This window comes from Mobula hypostoma, chromosome X2 (assembly GCF_963921235.1).
Source record: "Mobula hypostoma chromosome X2, sMobHyp1.1, whole genome shotgun sequence".
NCBI classification, from domain to species: Eukaryota; Metazoa; Chordata; class Chondrichthyes; order Myliobatiformes; family Myliobatidae; genus Mobula; species Mobula hypostoma.
The window spans coordinates 17,925,402-17,945,412 of NC_086129.1; positions in this window are offsets into that span (position 1 = coordinate 17,925,402).

Consider the following 20,011-nt stretch of genomic DNA (forward strand, 5'->3'; position numbering starts at 1 on the left):
TTCTGTCCTCTGTCGGATTCCTTGCATTCTGCTCGGGGTTACCTATATACCTTGATGGAGTCCCTGCAAAAGGCAGACCTTCAGTGGCAGGCATTGCTGGGTGGTGGGTGATGCCTTCCCGCCCCACCCCGCAGGGAAGGGGTTCATTTGCCCTGCCCCTTCCCATAATAGAGTGTGAATGGTCTGAGTTTGAAAAATATTGTGTGAGGTGGGGCCACACATGAGTTCATTTGAGAGAGAGTGTGTATATGAGTGAATGAGTGAAAAGTCTGTCAGGTGTTTGTCAAATCTGTATCAGAAAGGTGATTGAAGTAATCCAAGAGGAAGGTTTTGTTACTTGATGTGAAATGAATTTGCAGGATGTCTTACCTTAAGAAGAAGAAGTCTCTAATAAATTGTGTGAACGTGTTTATGTGTGTGTGTGTGTGTGTGTGTGTGTGTGTGTGTGTGTTGGGGGGTGGGGGCATCCATCCATCTTTTCTTTCCCACTGTTCTTTGGGACGTGTTATTCTGTATTAAATGTTTGTCCCAAGTACTTTTCAGCTTATTTGTGAAGCTTCATAAGGAGGAATGGTGCAAGCATTGATTTTTGTTTTGTCTTATCTGTGTAGGCATTTTGCGAGATTGGTGACTTCTGTATTTTCAAACTGGAAGTTTGAAATTTTTTTGGGAGGGAGATTGGAGCACCTGTGGGGGGAATCAAAACGTTGCTTTTCTTAACAAAGATGTTCCATAAGGTTAAAAATGTCAAACACTGATTGAGTTCTTGTTCTTTTAGGAAGAACTTTGCAAAGTTGGGATGTGGTCACAGTGTTTGTCTCATACATTGCAAATGAGTGGCCAGGATTCAGGTCATTCCTGTCTCCGAGAATGCAAATATAGAATGTGCTTGAAGTCCAGCATGTGTCAGGTAAAATGCCAATGAGAGTTCTCCATTGCTGACCATAGAGAACCAAAGGGAGAAGGTAAACCAAGTGAGTCAGACCACTAACAATCGCATTACAGGAAATTAAATAATGACCATTAGCCTCCTGGTTGAAACAGACCAGCAAAAGAAAAAGAACGGGAATACGAATGCAGAAGACTCATAGAGAGCATGACAGCAAGCTATGAATATCATGATAAAATATAACAGTAGCTATACCTTGTAATGAAGGCTGGTTCTGGAAGGTAGACGATTTAAAATACAGTATAACGGTAGCTATGCCTTGTAATGAAGGCTGGTTCTGGAAGGTAGATGATTAGTTATATAGATCAGAATAGAAAGATATTGGTAAAATAGATGGAAGGGATCCAAGTTATGGCAGACACATCAGGTTCCACCCCTTGTTCGTTCCACAACCTTGATGGCAAGGCAGCCTGAGAAAGTGAAGAAATTGCATACAGCATCTGAAGGTAGCCACCCCAGCCTGAAAGGAAGTGAATACAAATGAGCTGGGTCTGTTCGTCATTGGGCCAGCGATCAAAAGGACAGTCTGGGAGGGGGTGCCACTGGGGCAAGGTCCTGGGATGGTCTCTATTTGAATAGAAACCATCCCAAACCCTCCTATTAATCAATCAAAAAGACTGGTTGTCAAGCTCATTCTGATAGTCTTCTGTCATTGCATGGAATGTGAACTGTTGCCTGTGAGCCTCAAACAAAGTGACTCTGTCCACAGAGTAACTAATGACAACCACTATTGATAGTTTTAGCTATCTGAGATTGAAGGAGCAACGGATGAGATCAACGTTTAATAGGCTAGTAGGGAAGGAAGCAACAAGCACATGAATGACAGAGCTGTAGTTTAAAGACTGGTGGAAATCGAGAAGACAAATATATCCAAGAAGATAGTGTGATCAAATTTCCAAAATGTTTTATTTGCTCAGTTTCGTAGATAGCCAATGAGGGATGTTAGATAGTGTAGATGTAGATGCACATAGGGTCATGATAGATTAATCACTGGGGAAGGGACATGAAGGGCATTTTTGCTGCCCTATTTAATTAGATCCTCCTTAAACTTTGGCCTTTCTGGGACAGATTTCAGTCCAGGGGCAAAGAGAAAGGTATGCTACGGAGTATTCTGGAGTTACGTGAATATAGCAGATATTAATTCGAACAAGAACTAGTCTTCAGCTATTAATGTAGTTTGTAAAATACAAACAGTAAATTTAAGTTAGAAGTGCTCCTTTGCAAAATAGTGCCCATGATACATTTGCATATGCTTCAGCCAAACATTAAGACGATGGGAGGATGGATGTCTACTGTAGTAGACAGGGTAGCAACTGAGGACTGATAATACTGGGTATCATGGTATTATGCTTCGTATGTAGCATAGTGGGGCAGTCCTAGGGATTACACTAGCCTGAGAACTGGGTGTCACAGTTTTGCGTCTTTTGAGGGGTGATTTGTTTCAGTAAGTTCTCAGTCTACCTGTTCATCGAAAGCTGCTCTCCCACGCTAGGCTAAGGATTGGCCCATTTAAGGAGAATGGCAGCCCCTCCCACTGGCTGGTGTTTAGCTGATGATGTCACGGTGCCAGTAGAGTTCATTTATTTATTTATTTGGCGACACAACATGTAGTAGGTCATTCTGGTCCTTCTGCCCTTTTGAGCCACACTGCCCTTGTCGTGGCCCAGTCCGTGAAGTCAGTATTCCGGTTCACGGTCCGGTCCATCGACCCTTGCTCCAGGTTTTCCTGTCTACCCTGTTTCTGTTCTTGTTGAGCTCTAATTGAGGCAGCTGATGCTAGTTGGGGCTGGCTGCATGAACACCTTCAGAGGCCAGGGCGTGGCTGCTGGATTGTTCTTGTCCTTACTCCTTGTATCCTTTCCCCTGCCTTCTGTTTCCTCGCCTGAAGCCTTGCCTTGTCTTGCCGGTAACTCTCGCCTCGCCTGAAGTTCTGTCTTGCCTTGCATTGCCTGAAGCCTTGCCTTGTCTTGCCGTCTTGTCCTGGAGCCACCCCATACCTAGCTCCCTTCCTGTCCCTTGCCTCCGCTGGGTAAGTCAGGCCATCTTGCCATTACCCTGCAGTTGGTTCTGTCCCTTCCTATCCCTAGCCTCCATCGGGTAAGTCAGGCCGTATTGCCGTTACCTACGGTTGGTTCTGTCCCTTCCTAACCCTTGCCTCTGTTGGGTAAGCCAGGCTGTCTTGCCGTTACCTACGGTTGGTTCTGTCCCTTCCTGACCCTTGCCTCTGTCAGGTGGTGATCCGCGCCCTGCCCAGGAGTACTGCACCCTGCCCAGGAGAAGACTCCAGCCTCCTGCCTCTGCCAAGCCTCGCCTCTAGTCTCTAGCCTCTAGCCTGAAGACTCCAGACTCCTGCCTCCTGCCATGCCTCGCCTCTAGCCTCAAGCTTGAAGACTCCAGCCTCATCCTGCCTGCTTGCCAAGCCTCGTCCTTGCCTAGTTCTGGGGCCCGAGCCAGAGGCAAGACCCAGGTATTGGGTCCTTGTCCAGTCTCTGGCTTGGAGACCAAGCCTGGGCTCCTAGCTCTCTTGTCCAGTCCTGTTCTGGGTTCCCGGTTTTCGTGTCCATGTCCTTGCCATCGCCCTGTATCCTAGTCCTGTCCCTAGTACTTCAGTGTCTGTGTCTTGCACTTGGGTCCGTTCCCAGCCACCTCCGTATGACAGCCCTAGCAACCCCACAATCCCGATTAACCCTAATCTAATCAGGGGACAATTTTACAATGACCAATAAACCTACTCTTTGTCTTTGGACTGTGGGAGGAAACCAGAAGACCCGGAGAAAACCCATGCATTCCACGGGGATGTGTGGAGTACAGACTCCTTACAGAATGGTGCCAGAATTGAACTCCGAATTCTAGAACTCCCTGAGCTGTAATAACATTGTGCTAACCACTATACTACCATGGTACCAAATCTAGTGCGCTGAAAACAAACTTTTTTTTTCACTCTCTGGGTCTCTAAGGACTGGGGGTCATGACCAGTGCAACAGTGGTAGTGTGCTGCAGTAAGTGAGGGCCCAGGTACACACTTTACACAAGTATTTGCCACTGTGTGTAAATTAAATGGTTTACTGAATGTTTAGCGCTTGTCTTGTTGTGTAAATAAATGCTTAGCTACCTTCCCGCAGCAAGTCTCTTCTGTCCCCACTCACCACACCCACATACCTGATTTCACACGACAGGCACCATTCAGATATTCAATCTCCCTCCTATATGTCTATTCATTGCCATCTTTGATTCGGCCAATGGGAGTGGTGTCAAAATGCATTAACAAATAAGTTAACAAAGCAGCTCCACACAAATAGAGATAGGCAATAAATGTTGGCCTTGCTGGAAGTGCTCAGATCCCAAGACAGGAGTGAAAGAAAGAAGCATATGGAGCAGACTTCATATTCTCTCACAGGTTTCAATGAGGCCACCCCTCATTCTTCTGAATGCCAGTGAGTAGAGGCCTAGAGCTATCATATGCTCCTCATATGACAAGATTTGCAATTCTGGAATCATTTTTGTGAACCTCCGTTGAACCCTTTCCAATGTCAACACATCCTTTCTTACTGCTCACAATACTCCAAGTGAAGCTTCACCAGTGCTTTATAAAGCCTCAATATCACATCCTTGCTTTTATATTCTAGTCTTCTCGAAATGAATGCTAACATTGCATTTGCCTTCCTCAACCCAGACTCAACCAGCAAATTAACCTTAAGGGAGTCTTGCACATGGACTCCCAAGTCCCTTTGTACCTCAAGTTTTTGAATTTTCTCTCCATTTAGAAAATAGTCTGTGCTTTTATTTCTTTTACTACAGTGCATGACCATACACTTTCTTTCTTTCTTTTTCCAATATTTTTATTAAATTTATTAAACTTCATATACATAAATACAGAATTCATAAGGTCACTTATTATAAATCAAAATAAGGTAGCACATGATGCACTATGTATAAATCACACAGATACAATCACGGTATCCCATATTCATGATCAATCAAATAAAATAAATTAAATTATGAAATACAATAATATAGTTAATTATATTATTAAAAAAATTCTACACCCACTACCAAGACAAAGCTGGTTAGTAAAAAAAACAATAAAGAAGAGTACTTTACCATATAGTGTTTTATAATAATAGCCCAGATCTATATTTTAGTAACAATAACAATTCAAAGATCTTCAAAATAGTTCAGAAAGAGTCTCAATAACGTTTGAAAATCTTGATTAGAATCAGAAATCAAACAACGAATCTTCTCTAAATTTAAACATGACATAACGTCGCATAACCATTGAGCATGTGTGGGGGGGCTGGCAACTTCCTTCCATTTAAGCAAGATCACCTTCCTAGCCAGAAGAGAAATAAAAGCCAGCACACACTTTCTGACACTGTATTCCATCTTCTACTTCTCTGCCCATTCTCCTAATCTGTCTAAGTCCTTCTGTAGCCTCTCTAGTTCCTCAAAACTACCTGCCCCTCTACCTATCTTTGTACCATCCACAAATTCAGCACAAAGCCAATAATTCCATCACCCAAGTTATTAACATATAATGTAAAAAGAAGCAGTCCCTACACAGACCCCTGTAGAATACCACTAGTCACCGGCAGCCAACCAAATAAAGCTCCCTTCATTCCCACTCTCTGCCTCCTGTCAATCAGCCAATGTTTTATCCATGCTAGTCTCTTTCCTGTAATGCCATGGGCTCATAGCTTGTTACATGTCTGGAGAAGAAACATGCTTATGTGAGAATGCTGTTCTTGGACTACAGTTTGGCATTCAACACCATAGTTCCATCTAGGCTTGACAAGAAGCTCAGAGACATCGGACTTGACCCTGCTTTGTGCAGCTGGATCCTGGACTTCCTGTCAGATCGCCAGCAGGTTGTAAGAGTGGGCTCCAACACCTCCAACCCTCTGACTCTCAATACAGGAGCTCCTCAGGGCTGTGTACTGAGTCCCCTCCTTTACTCCCTGACTGTGTCGCCACCCACAGCTCCAATCTGCCAATTAAATTTGCTGACAACACCACATTGATTGGCCTTATCTCAAACGATAACGGGGTGGCCTACAGGGAAGAAGTCATCTCTCTGACACAGTGGTGTCAAGAAAACACCTCAATGTCACAAAAACAAAGGAGCTGGTTGTGGATTACAGGAGGAATGGAGATGGGCTAACCCCTATTGACATCAATGGATCTGGGGATAAGAGGGCAAACAGCTTCAAGTTCCTCGACATCCACATCACCGAGGACATCACATGGTCTGTACACACCAGCTGCGTGGTGAAAAAGGCACAACAGCACCTCGTTCACCTCAGAGAGTTGAGAAAGCTTGGTATGGATCCCCAAATCCCAAGAACTTTCTACAGTGGCACAATTGAGAGCATCCTGACTGGTTGCATCACTGCCTGGTATGGAAACTGTACCTCCATTAATCACAGGCTCTGCAGCCCAGCACATCTGTAGTTGTGAACTTCCTATGATTCAGGAGATTTACAAAGACAGGTGTGCAAAAAGGGCCCGTAGGATCATTGGGGACCCAAGTCACCCCAACCACAATCTATTCCAGCTGCTACCATCCAGGAAGCAGTACCGCAGCATAAAAGCCAGGACCAACAGGCTCCATGACAGCTTCTTCCACCAGGCCATCAGACTGATGAACTCACGCTGATTTGAGTGTACTCTATATTACATTGACTGTTCTATTTATTATAAATTACCATGATTGCACATTGCACATCTAGATGGAGACCATCGTCCCTGTGCCGAAGAAGTCTTCAGTGCCCTGCCTCAACGACTACCACATTGCTCTCACATCCATCATCGTGAAATGTTTCAAAAGGCTTGTCATGAGGCACATAAAGACCCTGCTGCCCCCCTCACTGGACCGCCTGCAGTTCACATTTTGTCCCAACCGCTCAACAGACGATGCCATCGCCATCACCCTCCACCTGGCCCTCACCCACCTGGAAAAAAAAGACACACATTCGAATGCTGTTCATAGACTTCAGCTCAGCATTCAACACAATCATTCCTCAGAAACTGATTGGAAAGCTGAGCCTACTGGGCCTGAACACCTCCCTCTGCAACTGAATCCTAGACTTCCTGACTGGGAGATCTCAGTCAGTCCGAACTGGTAGCAGAGCATCTCCAACACCATCGCACTGAGCACGGGGGCCCCCCAGGGCTGTGTGCTCAGTCCACTGCTGTTCACTCTGCTGACCCACGACTGTGCAGAAATACACAGCTCGAACCACATCGTCAAGTTCGCTGATGACACGACCGTGGTGGGTCTCATCAGCAAGAACGATGAGTCAGCATACAGAGAGGAGGTGCAGCGGCTAACAGACTGGTGCAAAGCCAACAAACCGTCTCTGAATGTGAACAAAACAAAAGAGATGGTTGTTGACTTCAGGACAGCACGTTGCGACCACTCTCCACTGAACATCGACGGCTCCTCCGTTGAGATCGTTAAGAGCACCAAATTTCTTGGTGTTCACCTGGCGGAGAATCTCACCTGGTCCCTCAACACCAGCTCCATAGCCAAGAAAGCCCATCAGCGTCTCTACTTTCTGCGAAGGCTGAGAAAAGTCCATCTCCCACCCCACCATCCGCACCACATTCTACAGAGGATGTATCGAGAACATCCTGAGCAGCTGCATCACTGCCTGGTTCTCGAATTGCAAGACCCTGCAGCGGATAGTGAGGTCAGCTGAGAAGATCATTAGGGTCTCTCTTCCCGCTATTACAGACATTTACACCACACGCTGCACACGCAAAGCTAACAGTATTGTGAAGGACCTCACGCACCCCTCACACAAACTCTTCTCCCTCCTGCCAGCTGGCAAAAGGTACCGAAGCATTCGGACTCTCATGACCAGACTGTGCAACAGTGCCTTCCCCCAAATCATCAGACTCCTCAATACTCAGAGGAGACTAACATCTACATCATTTATTATTATATTGTAATTTGTCCTCTACTGTGCCTATTGTCTTGTTTATTAATTATTGTACTTCTCTGCACTATTTTGTGCACTTTATGTAGTCCTGTGCAGGTCTGTAGTCTAATGCAGTTTTTACGTTGTTTTACATAGTCTAGTGTAGCCTTGTGCTGTCTCACATAGTCTAGTTTAAAAACTCAAACAACAGGAATTCTGCAGATGCTGGAAATTCAAGCAACACACATCAAAGTTGCTGGTGAATGCAACAGGCCAGGCAGCATCTCTAGGAAGAGGTGCAGTCGACGTTTCAGGCCGAGACCCTTCGTCAGGACCAACTGAAGGAAGAGTGAGTAAGGGATTTGAAAGTTGGAGGGGGAGGGGGAGATCCAAAATGATAGGAGAAGACAGGAGGGGGAGGGATAGAGCCAAGAGCTGGACAGGTGATAGGCAAAAGGGGATACGAGAGGAGAATGGGACAGAAAGTCCGGGAAGAAAGACAAGGGGGGGACCCAGAGGATGGGCAAGGGGTATATTCAGAGGGACAGAGGGAGAAAAAGGAGAGTGAGAGAAAGAATGTGTGTATAAAAATAAGTAACAGATGGGGTACGAGGGGGAGGTGGGGCATTAGCGGAAGTTAGAGAAGTCGATGTTCATGCCATCAGGTTGGAGGCTACCCAGACGGAATATAAGGTGTTGTTCCTCCAACCTGAGTGTGGCTTCATCTTTACAGTAGAGGAGGCCGTGGATAGACATGTCAGAATGGGAATGGGATGTGGAATTAAAATGTGTGGCCACTGGGAGATCCTGCTTTCTCTGGCGGACAGAGCGTAGGTGTTCAGCAAAGCGGTCTCCCAGTCTGCGTCGGGTCTTGCCAATATATAAAAGGCCACCTCGGGAGCACCGGACGCAGTATATCACCCCAGCCGACTCACAGGTGAAGTGTTGCCTCACCTGGAAGGACTGTTTGGGGCCCTGAATGGTGGTAAGGGAGCAAGTGTAAGGCATGTGTAGCACTTGTTCCGCTTACACGGATAAGTGCCAGGAAGGAGATCAGTGGGGAGGGATGGGGGGGACGAATGGACAAGGGAGTCGCGTAGGGAGCGATCCTTGCGGAAAGCAGAGGGGGGGGGAGGGAAAGATGTGCTTAGTGGTGGGATCCCGTTGGAGGTGGCGGAAGTTACGGAGAATAATATGTTGGACCCGGAGGCTGGTGGGGTGGTAGGTGAGGACCAGGGGAACCCTATTCCTAGTGGGGTGGCGGGAGGATGGAGTGAGAGCAGATGTACGTGAAATGGGGGAGATGCGTTTAAGAGCAGAGTTGATAGTGGAGGAAGGGAAGCCCCTTTCTTTAAAAAAGGAGGACATCTCCCTCATCCTAGAATGAAAAGCCTCATCCTGAGAGCAGATGCGGCGGAGATGGAGGAATTGCGAGAAGGGGATGGCGTTTTTGCAAGAGACAGGGTGAGAAGAGGAATAGTCCAGAAAACGCCATCCCCGTCTCGCAATTCCTCCGTCAAAACGCCATCCCCTTCTCGCAATTCCTCCGTCTCCGTGTAAGCGGAACAAGTGCTACACGTGCCCTTACACTTGCTCCCTTACCACCATTCAGGGCCCCAAACAGTCCTCCCAGGTGAGACGACACTTCACCTGTGAGTCGGCTGGGGTGATATACTCCGTCCGGTGCTCCCGAGGTGGCCTTCTATATATTGGCGAGACCCGACGCAGACTGGGAGACCGCTTTGCTGAACACCTACGCTCTGTCCGCCAGAGAAAGCAGGATCTCCCAGTGGCCACACATTTTAATTCCACATCCCATTCCCATTCTGACATGTCTATCCACGGCCTCCTCTACTGTAAAGATGAAGCCACACTCAGGTTGGAGGAACAACACCTTATATTCCGTCTGGGTAGCCTCCAACCTGATGGCATGAACATTGACTTCTCTAACTTCCACTAATGCCCCACCTCCCCCTCGTACCCCATCTATTACTTATTTTTATACACACATGCTTTCTCTCACTCTCCTTTTTCTCCCTCTGTCTCTCTGTCTCTCTGAATATACCCCTTGCCCATCCTCTGGGTTCCCCCCCCCCTTGTCTTTCTTCCCGGACCTCCTGTCCCATGATCCTCTCGTATCCCTTTTGCCAATCAACTGTCCAGCTCTTGGCTCCATCCCTCCCCCTCCTGTCTTCTCCTATCATTTTGGATCTCCCCCTCCCCCTCCAACTTTCAAATCTCTTACTCACTCTTCCTTCAGTTAGTCCTGACGAAGGGTCTCGGCCTGAAACGTCGACTGCACCTCTTCCTAGAGATGCTGCTTGGCCTGCTGTGTTCACCAGCAACTTTGATGAGTGTCACATAGTCTAGTGTAGTTTTGTGTTGTTTCACGTAGCACCATGGTCCTGGAGGAATGTTGTTTCATTTTTATTGTGTACTGTACCAGCAGTTTATGGTCGAAATGACAATAAACTTGACTTGATGTAACATAAAGACTTTTACTCCTCATGTATGTGAAGGATGTAAGAAATAAAGTCAATTCAATTCAATTCAATTAAAAGCCTGATGTGTGGCAATTTGTCAAAAGCCTTCTGAAAATCCAAGTACACAACATCCACCTGTTCTCCTTTATCTACCTTGCTTGCTATTTCTTCAAAGAATTCCAATAGATTTGTCAGGCAAGGTTTTCCCTTGAGGAAACCATGCTGACTATGGCCTATTTTATCATGTGTCTCCAAGTACCCTGAAACTTCATCCTTGACAATCGATTCCAACATCTTCCTAATCACTGAGATCAGACTAACTCTCCTATAATTTCCTTTCTTCTGCCTCTCTCCCTTCTTGAAGAGTGCAGTGACATCTACAATATTCCATTCCTCCAGATACATGCCATCAATTGATTCTTGAAAGATCATTACTAATGCCTCCACAATCTCTTCAGCCAATCTCATTCAGGACCCCGGGGTGTACACTATCTGGTCCAGCTGACTTATCTATCTTCAGACCTTTCAGTTTTCCAACAACCTTTTCCCTAGTAATGGCAACTTCTACCTCCTGACACTTTCAAACTTTAGCATACTGTTGGTGTCTTCCACCATGAATAATGCTGCAAAATACTGATTCAGTTTGTCCTCCATTTCCTTGTCCTCGATTACTGCCTCTCCAACAACATTTTCTAGCAGTCCGATATCTTCTCTCACCTCTCTTTTACACTTTATGTATCTGAAGAAACTTTTGGTATCCTCTTTAATATTATTGGCTAGCTTACCTTCGTATTACATCTTTTCATTCTTAATTACTTTTTTAGTTGCCTTATATTGGTTTTTCAAAGCTTCCCAATCCTCTAACATCCCACTAATTTTTGCTCTATTATATTCCCTCTTTTTTGGCTTTTATGTTGGATTTGACTTCTCTTGTTAGCCACGGTTGTGTTATCCTGCCTTTAGAATACTTCTTCCTCTTTGGGATGTATATATTCTGTGCCTTCGAAATTGCTCCCAGAAATTCCAGCCATTGCTGCTCTGCCATCATCCTTGCTAGTGTTCTTTTCCAATCAAATTTAGCCACTCTTCCATCATGCCTCTGCAATTCCCTTTATTCCACTGTAATACTGATCCATCTGTCTTTAGCTTCTCCTTCTCAAATTGCAGGGTGAATTCTATCATAAGAACTCTACCCTAAGGGTTCCTTTACCTTAAGCTCTCTAATCAATTCTGGTTCATTGCACAACATCTAATCTGGAATAGTTGATCCCCTCATGGGTTCAACCACAAGCTGCTATAAAAGGCCACCTCATAGACATTCTAGAAATTCCCCCTCTTGGGATCCAGCACAAGCCTGATTTTCCCAATATACCCACATATTGAAACCCCTATGACTATCAGAGCATTGCCCATTTGGCGTGCATTGCCTATCTCCCATTGTAATTTGCAGGCCACATGTTTATACTGTATGTAACTCCCATCAGGGTCTTTTTACCCATTCAGTTCCTTAGCTCTACCCACAATGATTCAACACCTCCTGATCCTATGTCAGCTCTTTTTAATGATTTGATTTCATTTTTTACCAACAGAGCTATCCCACCCCTTCTGCCTACCTGCCTGTCCTCTCAATACAATCTTGGACGTCAAGCTCCCGGCTATAATTTGCTTACAACCGTGATTTAGTGATGCCAACAATATCATACATGCCAATCTGTAACTGTGCTACAGCTTTATCTACATTATTCCGTATATTGCGCACATTCAAATATAAAACCTTCAGTCTCGTATTCATCCTTTGTGATTTTGTCCACTTTTAACATCGCAGCTCATCCTGTTCATTGCACATTTGCCCTATCATCAACCTCTCCTTGCTAGCAGTCTCACTGCACACTGTCTCTGTTTGTAAACCAATTACCTCACCCTCAGCACTGTCACTCCGGTTCCCATCCCCCTGCCAAATTATTTTTAACTCTCCCAAACAGCTCTAGCAAACCTGCCAGCAAGGATTTTGGTCCCCCTTGGGTTCAGGTGTAACCTGTCCCTTTTGTACAGGTCATACCTTCCCCAGAAGAGATACCAGTGATTCATAATTCTGAACCACTGCCTCCTGCACCAGTTCCTTAGCCATGCATTCACCTGCCAAATCATCCTATTCTTAACCTCGCAGGCAGCAATCCAGAAGTAACTGCTTGAAGGTCCTGTTTTTCAGCTTTCTACCTAGCTCCCTGAAATCTCTTTTCAGGGCCTCTACACTTTTCCTACCTATGTCATTGGTGCCAATATGCACAAAGTCCTCTGGCTACACACCCTTCCCCTTGAGAATGGTGTGGATGTGATCCAAGACATCCCTGACCCTGCCTGGCACATATATTCAGCCCATCAGGTCTCTCTGTCCTCTCAGAGAAATCCCATCAGACCCATTCATTCACATTTTCCTGTAACCTATCCTTTTCACATGTATGCCAGCTCCCCCAACTTCATTCCGCCTGCCATCGTTAGGAACAATTTGCAGTAGCTGTCTAACGCTTGGTAAATCTTTGAGATGTGGGAGGAAGCTGGAGCACACTGAGGAATCACAGATGGTCACAGGCAGAACATCTGAAATTCACACAGAATGTATCTGGGTCACTGGAGCTGTGAAGCAGCCACATCACCTGCTGCATTACTTTAATCTGCTCCTGGAGAGCATGTCAGCTTTCAAAAAGATCATCATTGATCTTCCTGCACCATCCTACCATGTCTGTCATCGTCTGACAAATATCTGCTGCTCTCAGATCTGGAATGAACCATTGAATTAGCGTCTGCAGCACTTTCTAGTACAGAGCTCCCCAGCTTACACCATCATTGGAGGAGATGGAGGAGAAGATGGCGGCGCAACGGCAGCGCGTGCGGCCACTCCAGTGATGATGTTTGTTATCTGTCAAGTAGGGGACCATGCACAATCCTGATTTGATGGAGACAGACGTGAGAGTGTGGAGGAACATCTGGAAAACTTCTGAAACGCCCGTTTCACTACCGCTGCTACTGTGTGGTAACCAGAATCTCTGGAGCAGAATGCCCCGAAATCCTCGGCTTTGCGTGTTTCAGCCGCCGGGGTGAGGTCAAAGGCGCTCGGAAGGCTGTATCAGAGAGGCTGGTTGGAAGCTCGAAGTTTTCGGACAGATGGACTCAGTGTCGGCTGTGGTCGGCTGCTTCCAAGGTTTTGGCAAGTTGACGGTGCCTGGAGGTTTATAGCAGGGAGTTTCTCCCTTTTGCCGCCGCTATCGGGGACTCGGGAGTCAATCGACTCGGGGACTTGAGATTTTATTTACTGTGCCCATGGTTTGTTCTTCATCAAATTATGGTATTGCTTTGCACTGCTGTAACTATATGTTATAATTATGTGGTTCTGTCAGTGTTAGTCTTTGATTTGTCCTGTTTTCTGTGATATCACTCTGGAGAAAAATTGTATCTTATCTTAATGCATGTATGCATTTCTAAATGACAATAAAAGAGGACTGAGTGTTCTCATAATTTAATCTAATCATTGATCCAAAGTTGAGACAACCTTGCCTCTTCCTAGACTTTCACCACTTCTATCTAGGCTGTGAATTTCCTTCAAAATCTACATTCAGCTCATCCTTTCATCTTTTATTTTCTTTGGAACAACACCATAGTTCATTAAATTTCTCCTAGTAATATAACCCTCATAACATTCTGGTTAATTCCCTCTGCATTCACTGCAAGTCCACTGCACTATGAGGTGGTGGTATACATCTGTAAACAACATTCCAGCTGTGGGTCCGATTGGGGCTTGGCAGAGTGAAGAGAAACCAATCACACCTGTACAGTCCAGCTCCCTAGTTTACAGAAGCTGTATGCTATAATCCCTAAATCTTCCTGGACACCCAATATTCCTGATATTCTTAGATTTCCACCAAAACAAACATTTATAGTCATAGTCATAGTCATACTTTATTGATCCTGAGGGAAATAGGTTTTCGTTACAGTTGCACCATAAGTAATTAAATAGTAATAAAACCATAAATAATTAAATAGTAATATGTAAATTATGCCGGGAAATAAGTCCAGGACCAGCCTATTGGCTCAGGGTGTCTGACCCTCCAAGGGAGGAGTTGTAAAGTTTGATGGTCACAGGCAGGAATGACTTCCTATGACGCTCAGTGTTGCATCTCGGTGGAATGAGTCTCTGGCTGAATGTACTCCTGTGCCCAACCAGTACATTATGTAGTGGATGGGAGACATTGTCCAAGATGGCATGCAACTTAGACAGCATCCTCTTTTCAGACACCACCGTGAGAGAGTCCAGTTCCATCCCCACAACATCACTGGCCTTATGAATGAGTTTGTTGATTCTGTTGGTGTCTGCTACCCTCAGCCTGCTGCCCCAGCACACAACAGCAAACATGATAGCACTGGCCACCACAGACTCGTAGAATATCCTCAGCATCATCCAGCAGATGTTAAAGGACCTCAGTCTCCTCAGGAAATAGAGACGGCTCTGACCCTTCTTGTAGACAGCCTCAGTGTTCTTTGACCAGTCCAGTTTATTGTCAATTCGTATCCCCAGGTATTTGTAATCCTCCACCATGTCCACACTGCCCCCCTGGATGGAAACAGGAGTCACTGGTACCTTAGCTCTCCTCAGGTCTACCACCAGCTTCTTAGTCTTTTTCACATTAAGCTGCAGATAATTCTGCTCACACCATGTGACAAAGTTTCCTACCGTAGCCCTGTACTCAGCCTCACCTCCCTTGCTGATGCATCCAACTACGGCAGAGTCATCCGAAAACTGAAGATGACAAGACTCTGTGCAGTAGTTGAAGTCCGATGTGTAAATGGTGAAGAGAAAGGGAGACAAGACAGTCCCCTGTGGAGCCCCAGTGCTGCTGATCACTCTGTCGGACACACAGTGTTGCAAGCACACGTACTGTGGTCTGCCAGTCAGGTAATCCATGACACCAGGAAAGCATCCACCCTTTCTTCCTTTGTTCCAAAATAGACTGCCTCACATTCACTGGATTTTGAATTCATGTCCTATATATCTTCCTACTCATTCAATCCATCAATGAGTCTTCATAATTTACTTCTCTTGTCTGCACTAATTACTATCTCACTAATCTTTCAGCAAATGTTCATGTGATGTGACATATTCTTTTTTTGCGTGTTGTGTGCTTGATGGTTTTCGAACGGGTTCCTTGGGGATTCTTTGTTTCATGGCTGCCTGTGGGAGGACAAATCTCAGGGTTGGGTACTGCTTACATACTTCGAGAATTAATGTACTTTGAATTTTTGACTCACTCTTTTATTACGTAAGACATTAATTGCAGATTAAGCTCAGTAATCCAACACTTCATGATCTGCTATGTTACAATAATTGGCACTCCAAAAGACTAACCAACGTTTTGATTAGCTGGCACCTGTCAATTCAGGCATGTGATGGATAACTGAGCCTTTAATGAATAGTCGATGCATCGGTACAGATTCTTGTGCAACACAGTCAATCATTTTTTTCTCGCTCAAGTACAAAGCAATTATTCCCACGGTCTTCGGCGAAATAACCTAATTCCAAGAGTGCTATCCAGATGTATCATGGCTCAGGATGGCAACTTCTCTGTGTGAGGCTGTAAAAAGCTGCAACAAGTTCTGATGCAGCTCAGCACACCGTGTAAACCAGCCTCCCCTGTATGGTATCTGTCTACGTTCCTTACTGCCTCAATAGAGCAGCCAGCATAATCAAAGATCACACTAAATCAGGAGATTCTCACTTCTGGCCCCTCCCATCAGGCAGAAGTTACAAAAGTCTGAAAGCATGTACCACTAGGCTCAAGAATAAATTCTACTTCACTGTTATATGATTATTGAATGGGCCTTATGTACGATAAAGATGGATTTTTGACCTCATAATCTATTCAGTTGTGGCCTTGCACTTCATTGTTTGCCTGCACTACACTTTCTCTGTAGCTATTACACTGCATACTGTAATCTGTTACTGTTCTCCCTTGTACCACCTCAGTGCACTGTGGTGATGAAATGATCTGTATGGATGGCTTGCAAAGCAAAGTTTTTCACTTTGGTACATATGACATGAGTGTGCGGCCTGTGTCCTTCATATTGAAGCAAGTGTGCAAATTATTAGTTGAGGGAGTAAACTACATTGAAATCTGTGCATATATTTTTTGATATCTAAATATACATATTTAGATTTCAACAAAGTATACACATTGCACTTCTAATTAAATAAATTGGTTGCAGCAGAGAGTATGAACCATTGGTCTGTCATAAAAATCCTTGAAACTCAGAGGATCTATCCTGGCCCAAAACATTGATGCAAACATGAAGAAGACATGCCTGTGGTTCTACTTCATTAAGGGACCGAGGGGATTTGGCATGTCACCAAATTTCTATAGATGTTTGATGGAGAAATTTTGACTCGTTGCATCGCCATCTGGTATGGAGTCTCTGATATACAGGATTGCAAGAGGCTGCAAAGGGTTGTAGATTCAGACAGTTACCTCACAAGCACAACCCTCCCACCATCGAGGATGCCTTCAAGAGTCTGTGACTCATTAAGGACCCTCACCATCCTGGACATTCCCTCTTCTCATTGATACCATAGGGGAGGAGATACAAGAGGCTGAAAACTTGCTGTCTATGATTTAGGAACAGTTACTTCCCCTCCATCAAGAGATTTCTGAACTGTTCATGAATCCATGAGCACTACTTCATTATTCCTTTTTTGCACAATTTACTTATTTTGTAATTTATAGTTATTTTTATGTCTTTACATTTTACCACTGTTGCAAAAGAACACATTTCACAGCGTATACGTGGGTGATAATAAACCTGATTCTGATTCTGGGAGGGTAATCTTTTCTCTTACCTCATCTGATCTTTACGTAACTGCAGACCCTTAGTCATGGGGGTGACTCAACCTATTTGCCCAGGCTACTCTGAGGGCACTTCCCAAGCCTGTGGTGTCTACCATCGATACTGTGGCAACAAGAGCAGGTCAGAGGTCAAGTAACACCCAAGCCCTTTCCACCACATACATGATGCAAGTCATGAGTGTAATGGAAAACTCTCCAGTTGTCTGGGTGGATGCAGCTCCAATAACATTTAAGAAGTTGCTCAACAGGTTAACTCCCCACCTCCCCAACCACAATCCTAAGGGTTCATTCCCTTCCCAACTAGCACACAATGGCTACAACATTTACCATCAACAAAATGACAGTAGCAGCTCACCTGGCCTATTTGTGGCATCTCCCATAGCTGTAAATGCACAGATCCCGAAAGATAAAAGCAGTCAGGACATGGCGACACCACAGCATGTAAGTTCCTCCCACTGGACATCCATCCTGACTTGGAAATATATTGCTAGCCCTTCACTGTTGCTGGGCTGAAATCCTGAACACTCTCTTGTAATAGTGACTGGTTTTAAGGAGCCAGTAACCCACCTTTTCCCTATTTCCTGTCAGTAGAAACGGTTCCGTCGCACTTAGTAGCTAAGCCACACATATTAAGTTTGGGAACTGGACTTGGCTGTCAGAGGATATTTGAGATACACACCATTGGGAGCACTTAATAGGTAGTGGGAGCTTGCCCCTATTACCAACCTCGGCTGTAACAACTTTACTTTACTTTAGTTTATTGTTGCCAAACAATTGATACTAGAATGTACAATCATCACAGCGATACTTGATTCTGCGCTTCCCGCTCCCTGGATTACAAATCGAGAGTAAATATTAAAAATTTAAATTATAAATCATAAATAGAAAATAGAAAAGGGAAAGTAAGGTAGAGCAAAAAAAAATCAAGATGCAGGTCCGGATATTTGGAGGGTACGGCCCAGATCCGGGTCAGGATCCGTTCAGCAGTCTTACCGCGGTTGGAAAGAAGCTGTTCCCAAATCTGCCCATATGTGTCTTCAGGCTCCTGAGTCTTCTCCCGGAGGGAAGAGGGACGAAAAGTGTGTTGGCTGGGTGGGTCGTGTCCTTGATTATCCTGGCAGCACTGCTCCGACAGCGTGTGGTGTAAAGTGAGTCAAAGGATGGAAGATTGGTTTGTGTGATGTGCTGGGCTGTGTTCACGATCTTCTGCAGCTTCTCCCGGTCTTCGACAGGACAACTTCCGTACCAGGTTGTGATGCACCCTCGAAGAATGCTTTCTACGGTGCATCTATAAAAATTAGTGAGGTTTTTAGGGAACAGGTCAAATTTCTTTAGCTTTCTCAGGAAGTAAAGGCGCTGGTGGGCCTTCTTGGCAGTGGACTCTGCTCAGTTGGACCAAGTCAGGTCATTTGTGATATTGACCCCGAGGAACTTAAAGCTCTTGACCTGTTCCACTTGTGCACCACCGATGTAAATTGGGTAACCGATGTAAATTGATGTGAATCTTAAGGAACCAGATGAAGGCTGACAAAACCACTACAGAGAGGAAAGGTTTGATTTTGCCTTTGAAATTGAATTGTCCTTCCAGTGATTGTCGATCTTCAATAGCTGATGCAGTCCTGAAATGATCAGTGAATTATTTAAATTGGCCAGTGTGAAAGAAAGGAACTGAACAATTGTTTTCCTCACAGTTAAATAGTCTTATCATATTTAGAGAGATTCATCATTAAATACATCTGCCCCAGGCCATGATGTAGCTGTGCTCTGCAGGTGGCTGGAACATTCAAGTATGAGATGGAAAGGAAGCTGTGGGAAGCTGTGGTTTTGCCGAAAGCATGTGGTGGGAAGTGGCTTACAAGGTAATTCTAGAGAAGTGGGAGGAATGTAACTCCCTAACGCATGCTCCTAGCTGGGCAAAGCCAGATGCTAGAAATTATCTACCCTGTCTTAATTCTGAATCAGAAACTAACGTTGGTTATTCCAAGGTTTAAGATTTTAAAGCAGCTAACACTTAAAAGCTGCTGTGTCATTTTTTAGAGCAAAGAATCTGCTGGGTACTTGCTGAATGTACTTGCCAGCCAATAGGAACAGGATGTTCTGGCTAGTACTGTGAACTAAGATGGATGGATGGGGTTTAGCACATAGAAATGGGAAGGGAATTGGATGGAGTTTCGAGAGTGTGTGTAAAAGGGGAACTGAGAGAGCTGCAGTGTCTGTGGAAGGTTCTGAAGCTGGTTCATGCCATGTTTGTGTCAAAAGGCTTGGATTTTACGATGGATAATGTCCACATGAATGAACAGAATTTAACAGTGTCTGGGTGGGAAGTGCATGTGAGTGAGAATAGGCAATTAGAGTAGATTGAGCAGAGCACACAAGAAAGTTCCACAGTGAGTGTCTGTTAGCAGGCAAGCTAATGGGGCTTCCTCTGGGCCTCATTCACCAGGTTTGGTTAGGCTTCAGCTGTGTTTGGGGCTGGGGGTTTAGGTCTGTGATGTATGGCCCTGGCCATTCACCTCTCGTGTTCAACCCACTGTTAAAATTCAGCAACCAATATTCTTAAGTGGATATTGTGAAGAATATACCATTTTGAAATCCAGAACTTGCTCCAGGCTGCGGCACAATTTCCCTGCAGTGATTCTAACCCTTTAACTGTGCGTGTTCCCCCTCCCCAGTGCACACAAGCAGCACTGAGTTTAACAGGAACTTTGATGCATCACATTACCAGACCTCGTGGTTGAAAGTTGTTTAATATACTGGAATGTCCTTGGG